The sequence below is a fragment of the Astatotilapia calliptera genome, chromosome 3, assembly GCF_900246225.1.
Source record: "Astatotilapia calliptera chromosome 3, fAstCal1.2, whole genome shotgun sequence".
Lineage (NCBI taxonomy): Eukaryota > Metazoa > Chordata > Actinopteri > Cichliformes > Cichlidae > Astatotilapia > Astatotilapia calliptera.
The window spans coordinates 42,227,084-42,249,086 of record NC_039304.1 but is presented as its reverse complement, the minus strand read 5'-3'; the positions used below and the strand labels follow the sequence as shown (position 1 = coordinate 42,249,086).

At 42.2% G+C, this 22,003-nt stretch overlaps 2 protein-coding genes and 1 long non-coding RNA gene across 12 annotated transcripts in view; 1 reads left to right on the top strand and 2 right to left on the bottom strand.

The window, feature by feature from the left end:
* The window catches only part of LOC113019584 (NLR family CARD domain-containing protein 3-like), a 116,321-nt gene that overhangs the window by 45,056 nt on the left and 49,262 nt on the right, over nucleotides 1–22,003 (bottom strand). The window lies entirely within an intron of this gene.
* The window catches only part of LOC113019567 (uncharacterized), a 69,326-nt gene that overhangs the window by 31,586 nt on the left and 15,737 nt on the right, over nucleotides 1–22,003 (top strand). The window lies entirely within an intron of this gene.
* LOC113010205 (uncharacterized) lies at nucleotides 5,684–13,324 on the bottom strand. The gene is made up of 3 exons (XR_003270299.1): nucleotides 13,293–13,324; nucleotides 12,373–12,486; nucleotides 5,684–5,788 (listed from the first exon to the last, which is right to left on the bottom strand). It is a non-coding gene; the product is annotated as an uncharacterized LOC113010205 (long non-coding RNA).

Here is a 22,003-nt window from a genome sequence, read left to right as displayed (position 1 = left end):
GTGGAGCGGACTCAGGCGCAGACCACAAGTTTCTTCAAATCAAAAGTGAATTTATTTACAGTGTTCTCCACGGTGAAATATATACACACACACAACGGTGTCTGGGGAAAAGGGGCTGTGGTTCCAGGGTCCGGGAGTGAAAGGGGCAGGAGTCCAGGGACGGGAGATTTCCATACAGCCCTCGCAACCACACACAGCTCCTCTTCTTTACTCCATCACTCTTGCTCACGCTCAGTCACCGTGCACAGGGAAAACAGGTCCAGGGGAAATCTATACACAGACAGAGAAACAGTTAGTCTCCTGGTTCAGACGTACTCACGAACAAACTTTGCGGAGTGCAGGACGACTGACGCTGACGGCTCAACGATCCAGCGACGAGTAGAGCAGACTCGCCATCTTAAGTAGGACTCCAATTCTCATAATCAGCGGCAGGTGTGCTGATCATCTCCAGGTGCGTGGGCCAGGAGCAGGAGCCCATACTGAGCTCCGCCCCGGCAGGAGAAAGAGAGAGTGGAAGAGGACGAGAGAGAAAGGGAGAGCAGAGGCGAGAGAGGAGAATAAACAAAACAAAGCCTGACTGCTGTCAGCTGGCGAGGTGCGGGGACCATGACACATGAGATGTCAAACTGCAGGAAAATCACTGGAGTTTTAAGAGACAGACAACTACACCCACACTACGTGTTTGCTGTTTATTGTGGTTTAACCTGTCAAAGACAAAAACATACAGAAAACTCTGCATCAATCACAACTTTCCTAGTTTTGTTAAGCCTCACAGCAAGAAGGGCCTGGGTTCAAATCCACAATCTGGCTGGTTTGCAGGGTGTAATTAGAGTTATTGGTGATTCTAAGTTACCCATGAATGTAAGTGTAAATGGTTGTTTGTCTCTATTAAACCATCAACCCACATATTGGTTCGTTAAGCAAGACTAGCAGCAATTCCCTTGATTAACAAAGTAGTTGTTCAAACAACAAGATTTCATTGTGTTCTCCTGAAGTTTTTAACTTGTGTTGAATGAATTAAAACTTTCAATCTACATGCTTAAATAAATCTCTTCAAGTTAATGTGAGTATACTACAATGATCCAAGGTAATCTGATTACATCAAACAACCAAATGCCAAATGTGTTGGTTTGACATGGTCAAAAATCGGTTATTGTACTTGGTTAAATCATGTAGAAAAAGGTGCCATGATTAAATTGTGTTCATCCAACAACAGAGTTTTTGGAGTGTAACTAAGGGAGGATCCAGGGTCACCTGGTCCAGCCCTAACTATATGCTTTAGCAAAAAGGAAAGTTTGAAGCCTAATCTTAAAAGTAGAGATAGTGTCTGTCTCCTGAATCCAAACTGGAAGCTGGTTCCACAGAAGAGGGGCCTGAAAACTGAAGGCTCTGCCTCCCATTCTACTTTTTTTTTGTGTCCCGTTTGGATCTTTACCATCAGAATTGTTGTCTTAAGGCCAAGAAAGATGCCAAGCGGATTTATTTTACCCAGTGGATCATCATGGCCTTGCCATATTGGTCCATTTGATTGACCTTTATTATAATTATGAATTTATTTTATTTTCGGTTGCTACAAACAGGACAGACATGACTGAGGGATAGGACAGGGAGAAAGAATGAAAGAAAGAGAGGGAGAGAAAGAAAACCAGAGGAGAGAAGAGACGGTGAGAAGGGGGGGAAGAGAGAAAAAACACCTGGATCACCTGTATGGAGAAAAAAACAGAAGAGAAAGCAAACAAAAAAAGAGCAACATAATAAATACAGCACCATCACAATAAACTAGCTAGCAGTAGATAACAGTAGATACTAAATATTAAACGCTATTGTGCAGCACGCAAGATAGACAGCGCACAATGTGGTTTGAGGCAGCAGCAGAGTGTCACACAAACAGCTTTAACTGCACAACGACACACTTTTTAAAGGGTTTAGTGTGAAGACTGTGATCCAGGTCTGAAGGAGATCCACGTCACCGTCAAACCTGTCACTCACTCAGGACTAAAAGCCTTTATATTCTGACATCACTTCCTGTGCTGTAAGTCCCGCCTCCCTCAGTTTGAGCAGCTCTGAGGTTAATAAGACACATATAAGAGTCAGAGTTCAGCATCAGCCCACAGTCATGTTACAGGTGACTCCAGGCTGCCAGCATAGCTGAGACACTGACAGAGGAGCTGTGAGTGTGAATGTGATGAAGCATCACTCAGTGTTTCACATCCATCATGTTAGAAACACTCAGGAAGTGTGACTGTGTGGCTGCGACGTTTACAACAGTCTAACATGTGCTGTCAACCAAACCATTTCATGTTTCTATGGTAACTAAATCATTAGGATTGAATCTGTTCTTGTTGAGGTGACCTGTTAGTGTTTGGACTCGTGATCACGTCACAAGATCATGTGAGATTTCAAACCACAGGAGAATCACTGTGGTTATAAGAGGCAGACACCCGCACACACACCACGTGTCTGCTGTAGTTGTCAGGGAAATGAAGGCCGCATCTCGAGCAGCCTTTGAGTTGGGACAGCCTTCATTTCGTCACTGTGATGCAATTGGCCTCAAAATGTGGCCTTTAAGGCTGCAGACCCTGAATTGGGACACAGCCAGGGTCTGCATCCTTTGGAGGCTCCAATTGAAGGCTGCAGGATGAGTCGGGTGTATCTTTCATGGCCCACTATATTTCAGAATTATAGTGTTACATCATATTCTATAAGGATGTGTTTGTATACTTTCTGCCCAGTTTGGCCCATTTAGCAGAAGTCAGAGCTTTTCTTGGTGGACAGACTTCCAGAGCGGAGACAGCAGGTTTTTCTGCTTCCTGATTGGGAGTCTGGCAAGATGTGCAGGGCTTGAATTTGGGGCGCATCATGTTGAGAACACACAAACAAAGGCAGCAGACACACAAAAGTTCACCAGCTCACTGACAAAAACTGACAAAAACAAAAAGATGAAGAGCTAAAGAGACAAAACGGCAGATAGCAACAGAGAGACAGACCAATGAAGATGCAGCAAGAACAGATACAAATACACTGACGTGGCTCTTAAACGGGCCTTTGGGAGGTTTTCAAAAAGCAGATGTAGGAAGCAATAATAACAGGCTGATTGTTTACTCAGCAGGTTCTTCATCAAAGTATTGTGAATTCAGAAGCACCTTATACACCAGTGGTTATCTGTGCTGCCACACTGGGAGATATTTGTAGGACTGGTTTAGACTGGTGGAGAGAAATTTAGTTGTGTTGATGCAAGTTTGACTTGTTTTAACTACAACAAGTAGTACAGTATATTAATAACATGTCAAAATAAATCTATACATTAAATCCTTCGTGATGTGAAGACATTCAGGCATGCAGCTGCAAACTGTCGGTGCAGTGTAACGACTGAGTGATGTGAGTGAGCAATGATATTTTGCTGGTACTCGTTTTGCGTCTGCTCGATCTTTGTATTGGTGAAAGCTGACAGTGTGAAGCTTTTGACTACACATTTTCACTCTTTATATTTGTGCCCTTGTGTATATCACACTATTTATTGTTGTCAGTGTATTTATAGAATGATCTTTCTATTTCAGTCATTTAATGTTTTCCGTTTCTCACTGAAAACATTTTCAAAGTCCACAGAAGTGGTTTGTGTCATCTGTCTGCTACTACAATGGCGCCATCGTGTGGACACCAGCAGGACCTACACAGCTGAGGAGGAACTACAGGAAGTGTTTCTTTATGAATGAAAGTAGCTTCAGCTCGGAGGCTCTGCTTCGCTGCTCAGGTATGTTTTCTCTTTAGTTTTAAAGATGTTTTGCGGTCAGACTCCCGCCGTTACTTCGAGTGTGTGTTTCATAACATCGTCACATTCAGTTATTTTCGCTTTAAACTTGATCCACGCGGTAAACTCTCCGCATGTGTTCAGGATATGATAGGATACGCTGAGGTTAAATAAGGTGTTCCTGCAGACACGGGAACCATAAACTGAGCTGTAAACGTTTAAAGAGAGACACAAGTGTTACGACTCTAACTTGTATGTACGGCAAACGTTTTTTGGTTTCTTTGTAAAATATATAGGTCATATCTATATGGCTGCCTTTATTACGGCGATGCGTCGGCCATACCGGGCTACTCAGGGGAAGGATTATTGTACATTACAGCAGACAGTGTAACACAGAAATGTATAATGTTAATAACAACAATCAACAAATACATGCATAAACCATTCTAACAGTACTGCAGGGTCTCTGACAGACACAGCTGTTCGTGTTTTTCCCGTCACGGTTACAGGAAGTGACCAAATCAAAGGCCAGGGATGTTTTTGACTTCAAACTTTGTGCAGAAGAGTTTAAGTAGTGAAATAATACGATTTAAAAGCAATAATTAGAAACTACAGACATTACAAAACAGTAAAGAAAGTTTATGTTGTTTAATGTTTTTTGTGAAATCCCGGAGATCAACCAGTAATCATTCAGCTGTTATCCCAGAGTGTTTTTAATAGTGGAGAAATAAAACAGATTGTCACGCCCGAAACGAGGGAGTGGACACAACTCAAAAGCACTTAAAATAAGATGGCTAAAAACATTTATATTTTGGGTAAGGTTAGAGATTTATTAGACTACAAGGCGATGCATACTTTATACTTTTTCCTGTATCTTAGTTACTGTGTAGAAATTTGGGGGATACATATGTAAATACCATAAAACCTCCATATTTATTACAGAAGAAAGTGACACAAAGGATTCATATTCACGTTAAATCCAGAGGACAAACGAATCATTTGTTCATAAAATTGAAACTATTGAAAGATTTAGTGAAATTACAGACAAAATAAGGCAAAAAATAATATATTAGCCCTCAAGTTACAAATATCATTTTCAATTTGTTTAGGAGGTGAGGACAGAAGGAAATATCATTTTTAGCATCAGTTAGCAGGACTACACAAATGAGTCCAACGGTTATAAGATTGTGGAACTGCTCATTATAATTGTAAGAGTTGTACAAACATGCGCTGTTTTAAAATGTGCTATGTTTAAAATGATAAATCAATATGATGAATTTGAAAGAAATGTGAGTTAACTGGGGGTCATTCTCGTCTCCTTGCTATTATGCGGTGGGGTATATTGCTGGTTATATTCTTGATGTGTGCTTTGTGGTACAAACTGTAGACAAACGTTAATGTGTTCCTTGGTTGATGGTGCCCACTTGTAATATCATTTGGAGTGCAGATAGGGGACACGGTTTAATAAGAATATTTTCTTCTTCCTGCTCCTGTTCACTCAGGGGTGCAGTGTGATATTAAGGGAAATCACAGTTTGTGTGTGTATGAAGGGAAACTGTTGAACCAAGTGTGAAATAAATAACTCTCAGATCTCAAAGTTTATTACAGGAAGTCAGGTGTGACAAAAGAGAGTAATGAAAACAAGACTTTTAGTGAAAGACAAACTAAAGACGAGAGCCTAAAAACCAGTTCTGAGGGATGTTCTTTTACAAGGAGTCACATCACTTTGCATGAAACAAAATGAATCACTAGAAATGATCTACAAGCTATGAGATGCTGTCGAAGCACTAAAGGAACCGGTATGAACAGTACTGTGAGAAAAACGCTATAAACTATGAAACAGTACTATGAGTAAACATTTCAGTGAGCCACCATAGTGCCAGGAGTCCCCACATGTGCTAGGGTGAGGGCTAAGAGTCACAAAGGGGGGGGGGGGGGGGGGGGGTCATCAATGCAGCAGATTGCAGCAGCCTTACTTGACGTGGGTGGAGGTGAAGCTTAGAGCAGAAGGTTGTCCGGGAGAGGCGAGCTGGGCAAATCCTACAATAGATTTGTAGCAGGCAGAGAAACAAACAAACATTTACACCATATTCAAAGAAACCTGGAAACTTGTTGCATTAAGAAATTAGAAGAACATCTGGATCCTTAGAAGGGAAATATAATGATGTCATGGGTGGCTCAAGACTTTTGCACTGTGCGGTGTAACCAATGCTAATTTCTGTGGCTTATTTTACATGATGAGTTAGTGACTGTAATAAACATTAAAATCTACTTGTTTAATACACAATTGTAATATTATTTTTTCTTAACATGACATGAGAACCACAGATGATTTCTTCTTCCTATTCAAAAGAATCTATGAATATTTAAAGTAGTAATTTTCAGTCTGCTCTAAAGCTCACAGATATGATGATTACCTGCTCTCCTCCCTCTGGTCTGTGCCCCTCACTGACACGATGGACTGAACACTAAGCAATAAACATTTAGTAAGAAACAATAAGAGGAAATGATGAAACATGCAGATCAGCTGAGAGTCTTTTCAGCTGTGGAAGTTAAACAACAGTGAGGGTCTTCTTGTGTTTTTCCAGATGTTTCTAATCAGACAATTTGTCAGGGGCTGGGTGTGTGACCCAGCTGTTTGAGTTTATTTTGTATTTTCTGATTTCTTATGTTATATTGGAAATATATTAAGTTCTTGTGCCGTTATTTAGTCAGGGTTTTGTTGTTGTAGCAGCCATAACTAAATGTGTTGAATTTTGATGATCACTGGGTTTTCATTTGTTTGGTTGCTATGGTGATGTGTATCGGGAGTCACGTGGGTGCTAGTGGTGAAATTAAGAGGGCGTGGTCAGTCTGTCATTCTCTGAGAGGAGGGCTGGAGCCGTAGTTTTTGTTGACCGCTGCACCACGAGTTTCCCCTTGTTGCATCAGAGCCTGTGATGTTTAAGAGTCTGAATCAGGAGCCGATCACATTACTCTGTAAACTCTCAAAGCACTTTAATAAACAAGCAAGCAATTCCACCTCTCGCATTATTGCGTAAAGTTGACAGCGCAGTCAGGCAAATAGGCAGACTCCACCCCGACCTCTAGCAACTGTGGAAGTCGCTACAGTTGTGTTTAGTTTAGGTCTCATCTACAGGGCTCTACACTAACTTTTTGTCATGATTGCACTGGTGCGCCTAAGAAAACCAGCACAAAAGTTAGGCGCACCCACATTTTTCAACCGCATTGCTTAAGTGCGTGAGCGCGCTTGTATTCAAAAGGTTTCTCCATGTACCCAAAAGTTGATTCTGTTCATCTGGAGGTAGCATTTTCAGTGGGAGCAACATTTCATCACATTGATCAATGGTCTTTGATCAATGGTCATGACAATTTGCATATTAATGATGCAGAAACTGATCTCCCAGCCCATTGTTCCTTCAGTGGGCTGGTTTCAGTCAATACGCAAATGTACTGTTTATAAGATTGAAACCTGCAGTCAGCTGAGACTGAAGAAGTCACCTGGATGATGATGAAACGTTTCTCCCACAAAACGCTACGTCCAGATGAACAGAATCAACTTTTGGAGATTTACTTTCCTGGATGATTGAGAATGCTTTAAGACATTTCTCCATTTAACCACATGCTAGAGGGTGTGGGGAGTGATAGCCCCTCCAATGAGGGCATGAAGCAGGCATGGAGGAGATCCAGGCAGACATCCAGAGGGCCCCTCAGAGTGTGAGAGCCCAAAGAGGGGCGGGGCCATCTGCTGTGATTGGTTGGGGTAAGAGAAGGAAGACAGGATAAAGACATGCTGTGGAAGAGAGACAGAGAGCTAAGCTAAGCTAGCGAAACAGTAAATACACAGTGAGTGAATACTTTGGCTATAAATCAGGTAGTGAGTACACAGAAAGTGTGCTTCGGATGAAGCACGTGAAGATTATACTATGAAAGAAGAATGTATTTAAAAGTTGTTAATTAAATTGCTAAGCAATTAAGCTACTCAGAAACACCACTGTGGTTCAGCAGGAACAGGAAGTGATACTCTAACGCAGAGCGAGCGAACACCAAGTGACAGCGCCACCAAGAGAGTGGTGGCGCTGTCACTTGCAAAATAATAAAGAAAAAAAAACATTTAAAGAAGACAAGAAAATAAAATCAAAAACCAGAATGCTGAAAAAACTAAAAGTCAAAGACTGAGGATAAATTATAAACACACTTAAATTCAAATTTTTTTATTTGTCACATACACAGTCATACACAGTACGATATGTAGTGAAATGCTTGGACAACTGCTCGTGACCTAAAGAAAACAAAAAAGGAAAAGGCTATGAATAAGATAGGAAATAAATATGAAAAATTAAAAAGGGTAAATTTAACTAGGAAGGAATAAAATATAAATTAAGGTTAAACATGAAATAACTGTACAACACACTGGGAAAGAATAAGATAAAATATATAAATTAAATTGAAAAAAAAAATAAAATAACTGTAAAACAAAATACACAATACACAATATAGAACTATATAAGAATGTATGAACAAAATACACAAGAAGTATAAATAAATATATACACAATAACAGCAGCAGTGATTTAAGTAATGAAGTGAAAACAATGTCCAGAAAGTCCAGTGTGTGTGTAAGAACCATATGTGTGGGTCAGTACTGTGTGGTGGTGTGATTGAGAGACCGTATCGCCTGCGGGAAGAAGCTCCTCCTCAGTCTCTCTGTGTTGGTCTTCAGGGAGCGGAATCGCTTTCCTGACCTCAACAGAGAGAACAGTCTGTTGTTGGGATGGCTGAGGTCCTTCACGATCTTCCTGGCCTTGGTCCAGCACCGCCTGCTGTAGACTGAGTGCAGGTCAGGGAGCTCGGAGCGGATGGTGCGCTCAGCTGACCGCACAACCCTCTGTAGAGCTCGTCTGTCCTGCATGGTGCTGTTCCCGAACCAGGTTAAGATGTTTCCCGTCAGGATGCTCTCTATGGTGCACGAGTAAAAGTTCCTGAGCACCTTGGAGGGCAGTTGGAAGTCTCTCAAGCGTCTGAGGTGGTAGAGACGCTGTCGGGCCTTTTTCACCACGGTGTTGATGTGACAGGACCATGACAGGTCCTGCGTGATGTGAACTCCGAGGTATTTGAAGCTGTCCACTCTCTCCACTGGGCACTCGTTGATGACAGGGGTCTGGTAGTTCCTCTCCTGCTTAGTGCTGAAGTCCACTATCAGCTCCTTTGTCTTACTGACGTTTAGAAGGAGGTTGTTCCTCTGGCACCAGTTTTCCAGATTCCTAATCTCCTTCAGGTAGGCCGTCTCGTTGTTATCAGAGATCAGGCCCACCACGACGGTGTCGTCAGCAAACTTGATGATGGTGGTGGAGCTGGTAGTGGCCACACAGTCATATGTGTACAAAGAGTACAGCAGGGGGCTCAGAACACACCCCTGGGGGGCTCCAGTGCTGAGAGTGGTGGAGGCTGAGACATGTCGGCCCATCCTTACTGCCTGTGGTCTGCCAGTTAGGAAGTTGGAGATCCACTGACACATAGATGAGCTGAGTCCCAGATGCTCCAGCTTGGTGGTGAGTGTGGAGGGAATTATGGTGTTAAATGCAGAGCTGTAGTCTATGAAGAGCATTTTAACATAATTCCCCCTTCTAGTGTCCAAGTGAGTGAGTGATGTGTGGAGGAGATGAGAGATGGCATCGTCTGTGGAACGATTTGGACGGTAAGCGAACTGTAGTGGGTCCAGTGTGTCTGGTAGTGAAGAAATGATGAAGTCTCTGACCAGGCATTCAAAGCACTTCATCACTACTGAGGTGAGGGCTACAGGGCGATAGTCATTGAGAGAAGCAGGGTGGGGTTTCTTCGGGACAGGAACAATGATGGACTCTTTGAAGCATGTGGGGATCACCGACTGAGATAAAGAGATGTTGAATATCTCAGTGAACACAGGAGCTAGCTGGTATGGGCAGTCTCTGAGGATACGACCTGGGATGCCGTCTGGTCCTGCTGCTTTCCTGGTGTTCACTCTCTTGAAGGCTCTCCTTACTTCATGCTCGGAGATGACGAGCACGTTTCCGGTGCTGGCAGTATCTTCCTGTCTGCAGCCGTTAGCGCCGCTAACACTAGCATTGTTGGAGACCTTAGCTGCAGCCTCGAAGCGAGCATAGAAAGTGTTCAGCTCGTCTGCCAGAGTCACGGCCGCGTTCGTCATACCGGTCGTTGGTGCTTTATAGTCCGTTATTGTCCTTAGTCCCCGCCACAGGCTCCTAGAGTCACTCTGTTGGAGTTGTGACTCTAGTTTCCTCCCGTAGCGCTGCTTCGCCTCTTTCACCGCCCTCCGCACGTTATATGACGCGGCTTTGTACGGGTCCATGTCCCCCGTCGTGAGTCCCGTGTTGTAGGCAGCGGTGCGGGATCTCAGAGCGTCGCGGATGGTTTTATCCACCCACGGCTTCTGGTTGGGAAACGTTTTGATAGTCTTTGTCTCCACGGTATCATCCGCTAGTTTCCGGATGAATCCCACAACCGCTTCCGTAAACACGTTGACGTCATCATCGGAGCTGTTTCTGAACACGCCCCAGTCTGCGTCATCGAGTGCGTCCTGTAACGCGGCCACCGATTGATCCGTCCAGCGCGCGACCTTCCTCTGAACCGGAACTTCCTGTTTCAGCCTTCGTTTGTATTTTGGCATGAGGAAGATGGCGGCGTGATCAGATTTGCCAAACGGAGGACGGGATTGTGCCTTGTAGCCGTCCTTGACCGTAGTGTAGCAGTGGTCCAGTGTCCTTTCACCTCTGGTGGGGCAGGTGATGTGTTGATAAAAGTTCGGCGCTGCGCGTTTGAGGTTGGCGCTATTAAAGTCCCCCGTCACAATAAGCGCAGCGTCCCGGTGTTGTGTCTGGTGCTGTGTGAGTGCCTCATGCAGCTCGCATAAGGCGGTGACCGTGTCCGCTTGTGGTGGAATATAAACGGCACTTATAATGACCGATGTAAATTCCCGAGGTAGATAAAAAGGGCGACACATGATGGACAGTAGTTCCAGATTTGGTGTGCAGGAGCGTGTGAGAGGAACAACGTTCGCACTGTTGCACCAGTTGTTGTTCACCATTAAACACACGCCGCCTCCCCTTGACTTCCCCGAGTCCCGTGTCCTGTCCATGCGGTGAACCGAGAAGAACTCGACCTCACCGGCGCCATCTTGATGTTTCACATCAATTTAAAACAAAGCCTAGCAATGCTAGGAACAGGAGCAACATCAAAATTATATATTAGTCTGAATCTTTGAAATGAATTACATTTTGTTTAAATCCACATTTTTTTCAACAGAAACCCAGGAAATAAAGGAAACATGGCTTGTACATGAAATAAAGGAAACATGGCTTGTACATCTCAGTCCGCTGTGGAGTACGTCAGGAGGGCCAAGCCCAAACTGGTGGGAACATTGAAGGGGCTCAATGGGATTGTAGAGCATCTCTACCAGGAAGAAGTTTTCTCAGAGGAAGAAGTCAGTAAAATAAAGACAGCGGGTGACGACTTTGACAAAACCAGAGAAATTGTGAACCGTGTCATAAAAAAGGGGGAAGCAGCCTGCTATGAGTTTCTCAGGATTATTGACATAACAAGAAAGAGAAGAACAGGAAGGCCGCCATCTTTTCTGGAAATTACAGCATCTGATTCCTCTTCACAAGACAAATTTGACCTGAACTATTGGATCAGCTGCTTTTCCTTCACGGATGACACCAACATGGATGTAACATACTTACAAGGTATTTTTAAACAAACTGAAGTCTGTGGCAAGATTTCTCGTGATCACACTCATTTATAATGCAGTGTTGTTCAGTGACACATGAGTTAAATCCCTAAATAAATTTTTAATTAATTTCTCCTACACCTCTTTTCTTTCAGGCCCTAAACCGTGTCACAGATACCAGCAAAAGTTGAAATTTAAAGCTCAGAAGATTTCAGAAAGATCATGGATCCAAAGTAAAGCAGTCCTGTTCAACAAGGAGACGTCTTTGTCCTACACTTTTTGTGTTCAGAAAAACATGCAACCACATTATAAACAACAACAATTCTGGATGATTTACAAACAAATATTCGAGTCATTTCTGGCCATTACTCTGTTATTAGCAGGTACAGAAACTAATCCTTCTCCTTTCTGAAACTGAACCATGACGCTGCCCTACAGATGGACCCACACACTGTTTTCACCGTTCTCTCCAAAGTCATAGGAAATATAATGCTCACGTTTTCTGTTAAACTTTGTTAATTATCTCGAAGTTACATACAGTGTGAATTTCCACCTGCTGAACTTCTCCTCAAACCATCTCACATAAATACAAACAGTTATTTTCTTCTGCAGCCTCATTTAAACCCTTCATCCTCTAACTCTTTGCTGTCAGTCAGACTGATGAAGAAAGTTTTTCCCACCAATGTCTCAGGATCACACGGAGTTGATCAACTGTCGTGATTATATTTCTTATTTTGTTCACACATTTATCTGCAGGCTGAAGCTGCTGACTGATTCTGATGCACAGCTTTATGTTTATGTAAGAACACATGAAGCTGACATGCTGTAGGTACACAAAGCTAATGAAAAGTAACACTGAACACACAAATGTGGCATTAAGGACTCAGTTCCAGCTTACATGTCTGGAGCAAAGAACAGCGGAGGCTCTATGGACTGATTACTCCTCAGAGACACACAGCTGGATTGAGAAAACCTCTGGAGGACATGAGGCCAACAGGTTCTCCCACTGACTCTGGCAGACATGGAGAGAAAACCATGTTAAATCATTGTTCACAGAAGATTCTCTCTCCACAGACATCTGACCTGTAGGAGGTCTCTTCATGTTCTTCCTCCCCACTTTCACCAAGAGCTGCTCACAGACGATTATCATTGGCGCCTCTCTCTAATATTGAACATCTTTACCTTACCTTATGAGTGAGATAACTATGACAGCTGGTCTTACATTAGTAAATATACATTTCTTTCATTCTAAAACTCATTTGTGTTATGATTCATGTAAAATTGCTAATAAATGTTAGAAATAATGAGTATTTATATACTTTAGCCTTTTTTTCTTCACCTGCAGGCATCACCAGCCTCCAGCATGTATTGCTCAGAAGAAAAAGTTATATTAAGAAAATTGTAAGAATTATCGTTATTTTTTGAAAATTTGCTCTTTGAGCCACTTGTTTGGTCGACTTGTAATCTATTTGTTGATGTTTGATGCTAGAAAAATAACCAGGGTAGTAGTAGTAGTAGTAGAAGTAGAAGTAGAAGAAGAAGGAGAAGAAGAAGAAGAAGAAGAAGATGATTCATTATTTACAGCTTTGATTTGTGGTTGAATGATTTATTTCACAACCAGATCAAACCTCTAAACTGTCCCCTCATGTTCTGTGGAGCCTGGCTGTGTTTGTCACACCCTGCATGTTTCACTGCGTTATATGTTCCCACACACTACAGGATGGATCCAGCATGTGTTTATTGCAGCTTTGAGTGTGATGTGAGTGCTGAGCTGTGACATGGAGAAGAGTCATGGACAGTTAGAGATGGTCATCTCACCTCTGAGCTTTGGTCTGGCTCTCATGTTCCCCACACAGAGTGCTTTTAGAGGGAGGGACTCCCTCCTCTCTGTCCTCACACTGATCCATGCTGCTCAGCTCACACACTCTTTCTACCTGCAGAGGAAACACAAATCATTCATGTGCACATCAACTGAAACCCTGCTTTCCATCACTGTGCTGTCCAAATATCAGCGGCTGCTTCCTTGCTTCCTCTCAGTGTCAGCTGGATGCAGTCAGACAGCAGTGTGAGGCAGAGGAAGCTGCCATCAGCTGCTCGCTTCTATTTAAAGGTTTTACTGATATCTGTGCCGTTATCATATCTGTTTATTGATCCGACTCTTGAAAAGTTCTATTCCCAGTTTTATGTGATTATTACATTTTATATTATATTTATCAGTCTTACTCGGTCTGTCCGAGTTACAAACGTTACAAGTGTCGTAACAACCGTCCTTACAGACGATGACTTCCTGTTACAGGAGAACAGCCAGTGTGACGCAGTATTTTTACTCACAGGCCATTGTGTGTAATCCAAAACAGTCCTGTTTATAACAAGTAATGATTCAGTCCGTCTTTCCCTCTGGCAGCACCGTGAAGATAAAGTCCCGTCCGGAGCTCAGAGCGTCCACATTCTGGTGTTGTGTCAAACGTGATCGCACAAACTAACACAATATGGCGAACACGGCCTCGTTGCGGTGCCGTATTCGCAGTCTGAGCTGCGAGTCCGTCACCGTGAACTAAGCTGCACACAGGGAAACATCACAAACATTACACACTCCTTGCGTTACCTGAACACGGAGCTTCACACGGAGACGGTCCACTCACACAAAGTTCAGGAAAAAAAGTAACGAACACGGAAACACCCGAGCAGCTGCTGTTCACCGAGACGGTCTCATATTCCACGGAGTAGTGATGGGTCGTTCGCGAACGAAATGGCTCTTAGAGCCGGGTCTTTGACGTGAACGACGCGAGCCGGCTCCTTATCACGAGCCGTCACGTGGGTTTTTTTTCTTTTTCTTTCTCTCACCCTCCCTCTCTCTCGCCTGCACGTGAGCCTTGTGCTTTACGCTGGGCAGAGGGGGGAGGGGCGGTAGTTACACTGAGTAGCACAGGAACAGAGCCAGAGGGAGAGAGAGAGAAAGAGAGCCAGGGACAACAACGTCACATTAGAAAGGTATAGTAATCATCCACAACTATTTTCAGTTGCAGATGATAAAGGATTCAGAAAGTTTATTCATCCATGCCCATATGACAGAGAATGTGCATGTTCTTTTTGTTTTCATATTATGATTTATATTTAATTGTGTTTTGCAGTGTTTTGTGTTGTTTTCACTTTAAATTTGTAAAAGGAAAAAGCTGAAAATTTAAATAGTTAAAAGTTGAACTGTGAATAGTTGATTTTTGTATTATATGATTTATTTATTACATTTTATGTGGAGTGAATAAATAAAAGTATATTTACGGTGGCCCCTAGAGACAAAGCACATACAAACTTCAAATCACGTACGAACTCTGATGCATGTAAAAACTCAGAAGCACATAAAAACTCAAAACACGTACAAAAGACAACAGAAGTGCTCCAGGATGCTGGGCGCAGTGTGGAGCTTTTGTTATCTTGTGGCTACACAAGCCAGCAAGTACCAACAACCGGATTTGGTGTGTGGTAGTAACAGGTAAATGAACTTTTTTTTAAATTATTTGAATATATATGAGTGCCTGTGTATAAATACACACATGCTTTCAATTGTGTAATTTAAGTGATCTAGTAGCTCTGCTTTGGAAGTTCAGTTCATGCTAGAAATGTGTTTCGGAGTTTGTACGTGTTTTGTCTCTAGGGGCCACCGCATATATTTATAAACATACCGGTATATAAATAAAACCACTTTGTTTTACGTTAGTAATTCCTTTTGTGCATAATTTTATATTATTGTTAATAATAAATTAATTAAAGCAACAAAACAACCTGAAGAGCCGGTTGGGAGCCGAAAGAGCCGGGTCTTTTTAGTGAGCCGAACCTTTTTAGTGAGTCGAACCGAAAGAGTCGGCTCACTAAAAAGAGCCGGAAATCCCATCACTACCACGGAGAGAGCCGCACCTCCTCACGCACACGGGTGTTTATGAAAACGGGGACTTTCCGTTCTTAAAATCTCTCCGCCCACATGTAAACGCCAAAAACAAGTCAAACGCTGCCAAGAACGTGTAGTAATGTTGGCTTATCGCAAGCTTGGAGGGGGTGTACTTCTGAAGTTTGCGTTTTTCTGGAAAGGAAGCGAATTTTTACTTTTCAACTGCCTACAATCTTTCAAATGTGTGTGTGTGTGTGTGTGTGTGTGTGTGTGTGTGTGTGTGTGTGTGTGTGTGTGTGTGTGTGTGTGTGTGTGTGTGTGTGTGAAAACCATAGATAGTTACATTAGCAGTAACAGGATTTTGTCATTGTAGAAAATCATCTCATTGTGGCGAAGGAGGAATAACCAGTAAAGGTGACTAAGTGATGCTGACAACGCCACCTGGGGAGGGAGTTACCCCGGGAAAGATTTCTAAAGCCAGTGTGGATCTTATACTAGCTACCAAAGTCCTCAGGCTCATTATTAACAGCAGAGGTGAGGTTAAAGGCTTCTGAAGATTAGGACTCAGATTGATCCGGAGGAGCGGTGCATCAGTAAAACCGTTCCACACCACCCTGAAATTTGTGTGTAACAGCTGGCCTGTGCAATGCGCAATAAACACAACATATTATTTACTGCCAGATCATAATAGCAGATGATACCACAATGTAACATGCAGGCATTAATCTAACACAGTTTCATTAAAAGCTGCATTTTCACAGATATTTCACTTTTATTTGTTGTAGATGCAGCAGAGAGAGTGACTTGCTATGTGCTGAGAGAAAGGAGATCAATTCAGTTCATTACTGAAGACTAACAAGTGTGCTCGCCTCGAAACACTCAGCGTGAGGACTGAAGGAAGAGTTTTACACTGCACTGCGCTCACAGCTTGTAGCCGATTAACACTCGTTCGAATAACAAATCCCACTTATATAGCTACAGCAAAGCCTCACAGGCATGCATTTAATGCAGTTTGCAGTGTGCCATAAATGTCTAATTCATGAGAAAGAAAGGAAATGACAGTGTTTTTTAATCCAAAGGAAAACTGGAGAAATGAGAAGGAGACAGGAGGAGGAGAGGAGAAACAAACACATGTCAGATTTGATCACACTGGGTTAAACAGCACACTTCAGTTTAGGGGAAACACGGTAACATCGCATGTTATGTTACGGTGTCGAGAGACCATGTGGAAGAAAGAAGACTGATTCAAAACTTCAAAGTGAAGCTAGAGTTAAATGCTTTACTTAGAAACAATTCACGAAGTAAAAATCATCAGGTAATATTAGATTTCTTAGACAAACACATTTATATGATAGCATCTAATCCTGAAGTGACATTCTGGACCACACTCCATACCAGTTGGTGGCGGTATTGCACCAATTCTGTTGTTTGACAACCGCCAATATAATTTAGAAGAAGAGGAAGAAGAAGAAGAAGAGGAAGAAGAAGCGGAAGAAGAGCAGGAAGAAGAGCAGGAAGAAGAAGAAAAAGTTGGAGGAAAGTTGTTTGTTTCTTGTGGGACGTGATTCTGTTCAAACCCGGATTATCTTCAGTCTCTTTTGTTCCTGCTTCCTAATGGGCTGAAACTTTGTCACGTTCACGGGATGTTGAGTGTTCAGGTCAGTTGTGTGTCTTCCCGACACCGTTTACCTCGGTGTAAGCTCATTGCTCACTTTTCATTTTTCGTTGGTTTTAATTTACGTTTGAAAGTTTGAAGTGCGGGTTAAAAACGGCCCGGTGTGTTCAAGGACGCCGCGGACTCGTGAATACGAGAATCCACTTTTAATATGTTTTTAGACTAAAATGTCGCTGTGTGGACGTCACGTGTCTGTCAACAAGTGCTGCGAATTTAGAAAACACATCGGTGCAAATTACAAGTCTGTGTCGTCATTTTTGTGCGTTTGCTGTCGGGCTGTTCACTCTAACGCCGTCATCACGATTAATGTGATTAAAAAGTTTAAGTGAAAGCGTACAGCACATGTTCATAAACTTCCCCCTGTGATCAATAAAACTATTCTCATTCTTACATGCGAGTCCAGGAAGACTGCCATTAATACTTAACACAAAGATAAATGTCAAAGTAACAGCAGCAATAATAAACAGGGTTTAATTCACTCTGTAGTCTGCAGACTGTCGGAATACATTTAGACCGGATTCTTTTCCACACTCGGAAACTGCAGATTGTGCCTTAAAACAGCGGCCACGTGGTTATCAGCGTGCGCAGGTGCACATTCTGCGTGGGCCTGTCTGCAGATGAGTTAAACTGAGAAGATCTACAAGGTTTGTTTTTCCTCCTCTTTATATTTTTGGGCTCTTTTTAAAAAATAATGACTGGCTTTATTATCTTTGTTTAAACTGAGGCAAAAAAGTGATCCGTGTTGCTCTGAAACAAAGAATCCTGGAACCACCTTCACTTTCGCTTTACTAATGTTAAGGTTAGGGCTGCTCGATTATGGCAAAAATGATAATCAGGATTATTTTCACTGAAATTGAGATCTCGATTATTTGACGATATTTATTTAACAATAACAAAGTGTTGAATAATGACTTTTAAAAATAATATAAAACAGTGCGCAAATACTGATAACAGTGCAAATGTTTTCAATATAAAAATAAATGAAAAATGTAAACATCTATGTTTAGTGAACTTTGCAGTGTTGCTCTGTGGTGCAGCTACTACATCGTAGCAAAGTTTACACACTGTGTCCACTTGATCCACGTCTGACTCCGCGAACCCATAATGTTTCCAACCACTGAAGTTTTTTTTTTACCTCTCTTTTCAACCAACGGCAGTCACTCTCCTCTCCAAATAACTTCTGCTTGGCTTTCCGAGCTTCCCTCGGGTTCTCTTAATTGTTGTGACCCGTGTTCGAAATGCAGAGAGGTGCGCTCGATTTGCCACACGGAGCAGCGCGAGAGTAAAGCACGAGGGAGGGGCTAATAATAGGCTCAGTCATTTTTAATGATCGTTGAAAGCCCAGATCGTAATCGTGATTAAAATTCGATTAATTGAGCAGCCCTAGTTAAGGTGCGGGGATATTTACAGCTTGTGGGGATAGGTTAATTGGATAATCCAAATTGCCACTAGGTGTGAATGTGAGTATGAATGGTTGTCTGTCCTTGTGTGTTGGCCCTGCGACAGACTGGCGACCTGTCCAGGGTGTACCCCGCCTCTCGCCCTATGACACCTGGGATAGGCTCCAGCGCCCCCCGCGACCCTGAAAAGGATAAGCGGAAGCGAATGGATGGATGGATGGATGGATGGATGGATATTTACAGGTTTATAGATGGCAAAAAATCAGTGGTACAGTTTAACGTCATACTTCTTAGACACATTGCAAATGCAGGGCATACCTACTTTGCTACTTATTTCAGTATAAAATTATTTTCATGCTAAATACTGCATTGCTGTTTTTTGTAGCAGTTCTGTAGCAAGAATATGGCTCCATATGTTTATACACATAAATGAAACTGAGATTTTCTAGAAATAAATTAGACCCATTTAAAAAAAAAAGGGGAAAAAAAGGAAAAAAAATATATAACATCGGTTCAACAAGTTGATACTTTGAAATATTACAGTACTTGTCAAAAGTCTTGAGCCAGCCCTCGTTTCTTTAAAATGTTCTTGGTAAATGGAAAACGGGTACTGTGGTTCATGGAAATGTGCAGAATAGTCTAAATAATGACTTTATAAAGAACGTCAGTATTTGGTATGACCATCTTTTTTCTCCCCTATAGTCTGAACTTTTACTCATCAGGAGGAACGTCTGTGACCTGGTCAGCTAATCTTTGCTGTTGCCAATAGTCTGTACCAGAAATACTACTTGTTTAATCTGATTGTTAACACAGTTAAGCAGCACGACTGATTACTGAAAGATAGTATTCATCTTTTCCAATGACTATGTCTAATGTGTGTTTGACATTAATCAAGGCTAAGCTTTAACTTGGTATCTGAGTGTGTGTTGGTTTTAGACTAGTTGGTTAGTCCATTCTTTTTAACGTTCCTAGTCTTCGGGACTAGTTCTGCAGGCTTCTTCAAGAACATTCAAAGCTCTCCTTTGGATGTTGGCTGCCTTTTGTTTGGTTCTCTGTCAAGATGATCCTCCAGTCCATGGTCAGTCTGTGACTGATGGTGCTTTACTGTGTTTTTCAAACCCGGAATGGGAGTGTTTGGGTTTATTGGCATGCTGCAAAATGAAGCAGCTGTCAATCAGACACTTGCTAGATGGTTTTGTACAGAGGATTAAAATCTAATGGTTCTTTGCTATCTTTATAATTCAGTCAATTCTCACACACTACTGGCTTTAGAAATCTTGGAGAACTATGGCTCAAGATCATTTTAAAAATGACCAAGTCTGGCTTCAAAATGTAAAGAATTTGGTCTTCAAGTGTTAAAACCAAGTGTTTAAATGTGTTTAAGATAAGTTGTTGCTATGGTAACTAATCTTAAGATAATATTGACTGTCCTTTTCTTTTAAATTATATTTAAAAAAAAACAAACTCAAAAATGAACTCTGAACGTCTCCTAAATCTCCTCGTCTCCTCTCCTGGGGGCTAGTTCCAGAACCCATATAGTGCATTGAGGTGAGCATTAAAGGAAACCAGCCCAAAACTCAGGCGTAGGTCAGTAAACTGAAAAGTAAAAAAAAAAAAAGTTTAGTCACCGAACACCGCTCACTAACTGCACCCACCAAAAACAGCTATCTGGCACCACAGCTCATCTTTCTCTGGCCTTAAATACCTTTAATTGCTGATAGGAGTCCTAAGACAGGACCTTCAGTAGGACACGCACACACAGGCAACTTCAGGAGGAGGCCCTGCTAGGGCCGTAACAAAGGCCAATACACAAACTAAATGTTGCCTGTTTTCTAATCCTGGGACACAGACTAATCAGTGTCATCTGTTTGCACAGCAGTGATAATTAAAAAGAGAGGTGAGCTTTATCCTGCTTTAACCGAACACTCCATGCCACAAAGCATAAATCACTGTTTGAAATCCATGTTGTTCACCCTGATATATTTTTTTTTCTCTGAACAGGACCTCTGAAATCCAGCAAGCAAAGATCATGGCTTGTGCATCTCAGTCAGCCTTGGATTACGTCAGGAGTGCCAGAGACCACCTGGTGAGAACATTAAAGGGGTTCACTGAGATTGTGGAGAACCTGTCCTCGAGAGGATTTTTCTCAGAGGAAGATGTGAATAAAATAAAGTCAGAGAGTGATGGATTTGACAAAACCAGAAGAATTGTGGACTATGTTATAGAAATGGGGGAAGAAGCTTGCTATGAGTTTCTCAGGATTATTGACACAACAAGGAGAACCTCTGGAGAGAGATCACTGTCTTTTGCAGAATATCCAGAGTCATCGTCCTCTCTGTCCAACATGTTTGATCTCAACTACTGGATCAGCTGCTTTTCCTTCAGGGAGGACATTAACATGGATGTAACATCTCTACAAGGTATTTTTTAAACTGAAATGATTTTAACGTATAGATGATTTTTAATCCATCCATATTGTGTTGCTGTCCAGTGACACATCAGTGACATTAAATTGTTCTGCTTTTTTTTTTTCTCCCACACCTCCTTTCTTTCAGGCCCCAGCCCGTGTCACAGATACCAACAAAAGCTGAAATCAGAAGCTCAGAAGATTTCAGAAAGATCATGGACCCAAAGTAAAGCAGTCCTGTTCAACAAGCAGAGCTCCCTGTCCTACACCTCGCTTGTGTTAGACACACCAGGACAGGCTTCACCATCCAAAATAAAAAAGTCAAAGATCAAGAAAAGCAGGAAGCTTCGACCTAAAAAACTAAAAACGTACATACCTGAGGACAAACATGGAACCTCTCCGAGTGAACTCCTGAAAACATATGAAAGAAAAATACTTTTGGTAGGAAAACCTGGAACTGGGAAAACAGCTGTGGTCCATCAGATGTTGAAACTGTGGTCAGAGAAAGATAACAGAGGTTTGGATTACATGTTCTACTTTGATATGAGAGAAACACCCAACATCACAGAGGTCCATAAACTGGAGGATCTTCTCTTCAGTGTGTTCTGTGAACCAGATGAAGGCAACGATGAGGTCTTAGAGGACATAAAGAATAATGCTGACAGTGTTACCATTATTTTTGATGGATTTACAGATGTTGGCTCTAGATCTGTGGTGTTTAAGCTCATACAGAAGACTCTTCTACCTGAAGCAAAGATCATCATCACCTGCAGACCAGAGGTGGAGTCAGCAGACTTCCTGTTGGATTGGGACTGTCTCAGAGTGGAAGTGAAAGGCTTCAGTGAGCAGGGCATCAGAGAGTACTTATCCAAGAATCTGAGTGAGAACCACCTCAACAAAGTCTTGTGTAACCTGGAGTTATTCTCTCTTTGCCACGTCCCCATGTACGCCCTGATGGTGGTCGCCTGCTTTAGCTTTGAGGGCTCAGATTTCTCTCCGCATCCCTGCACAGTTACTGAAATATACCTCAATATCCTCCATTTCTGCAATCAGAGAAATGTTTCCAAGACATCTGAAAATGAAAGTACTAAATGGGATGCAATACTGTCTTTATCTCAGGCAGCTTTTTGTGCAACAGAAGGAAAAAATGTGAGCCTAACATCA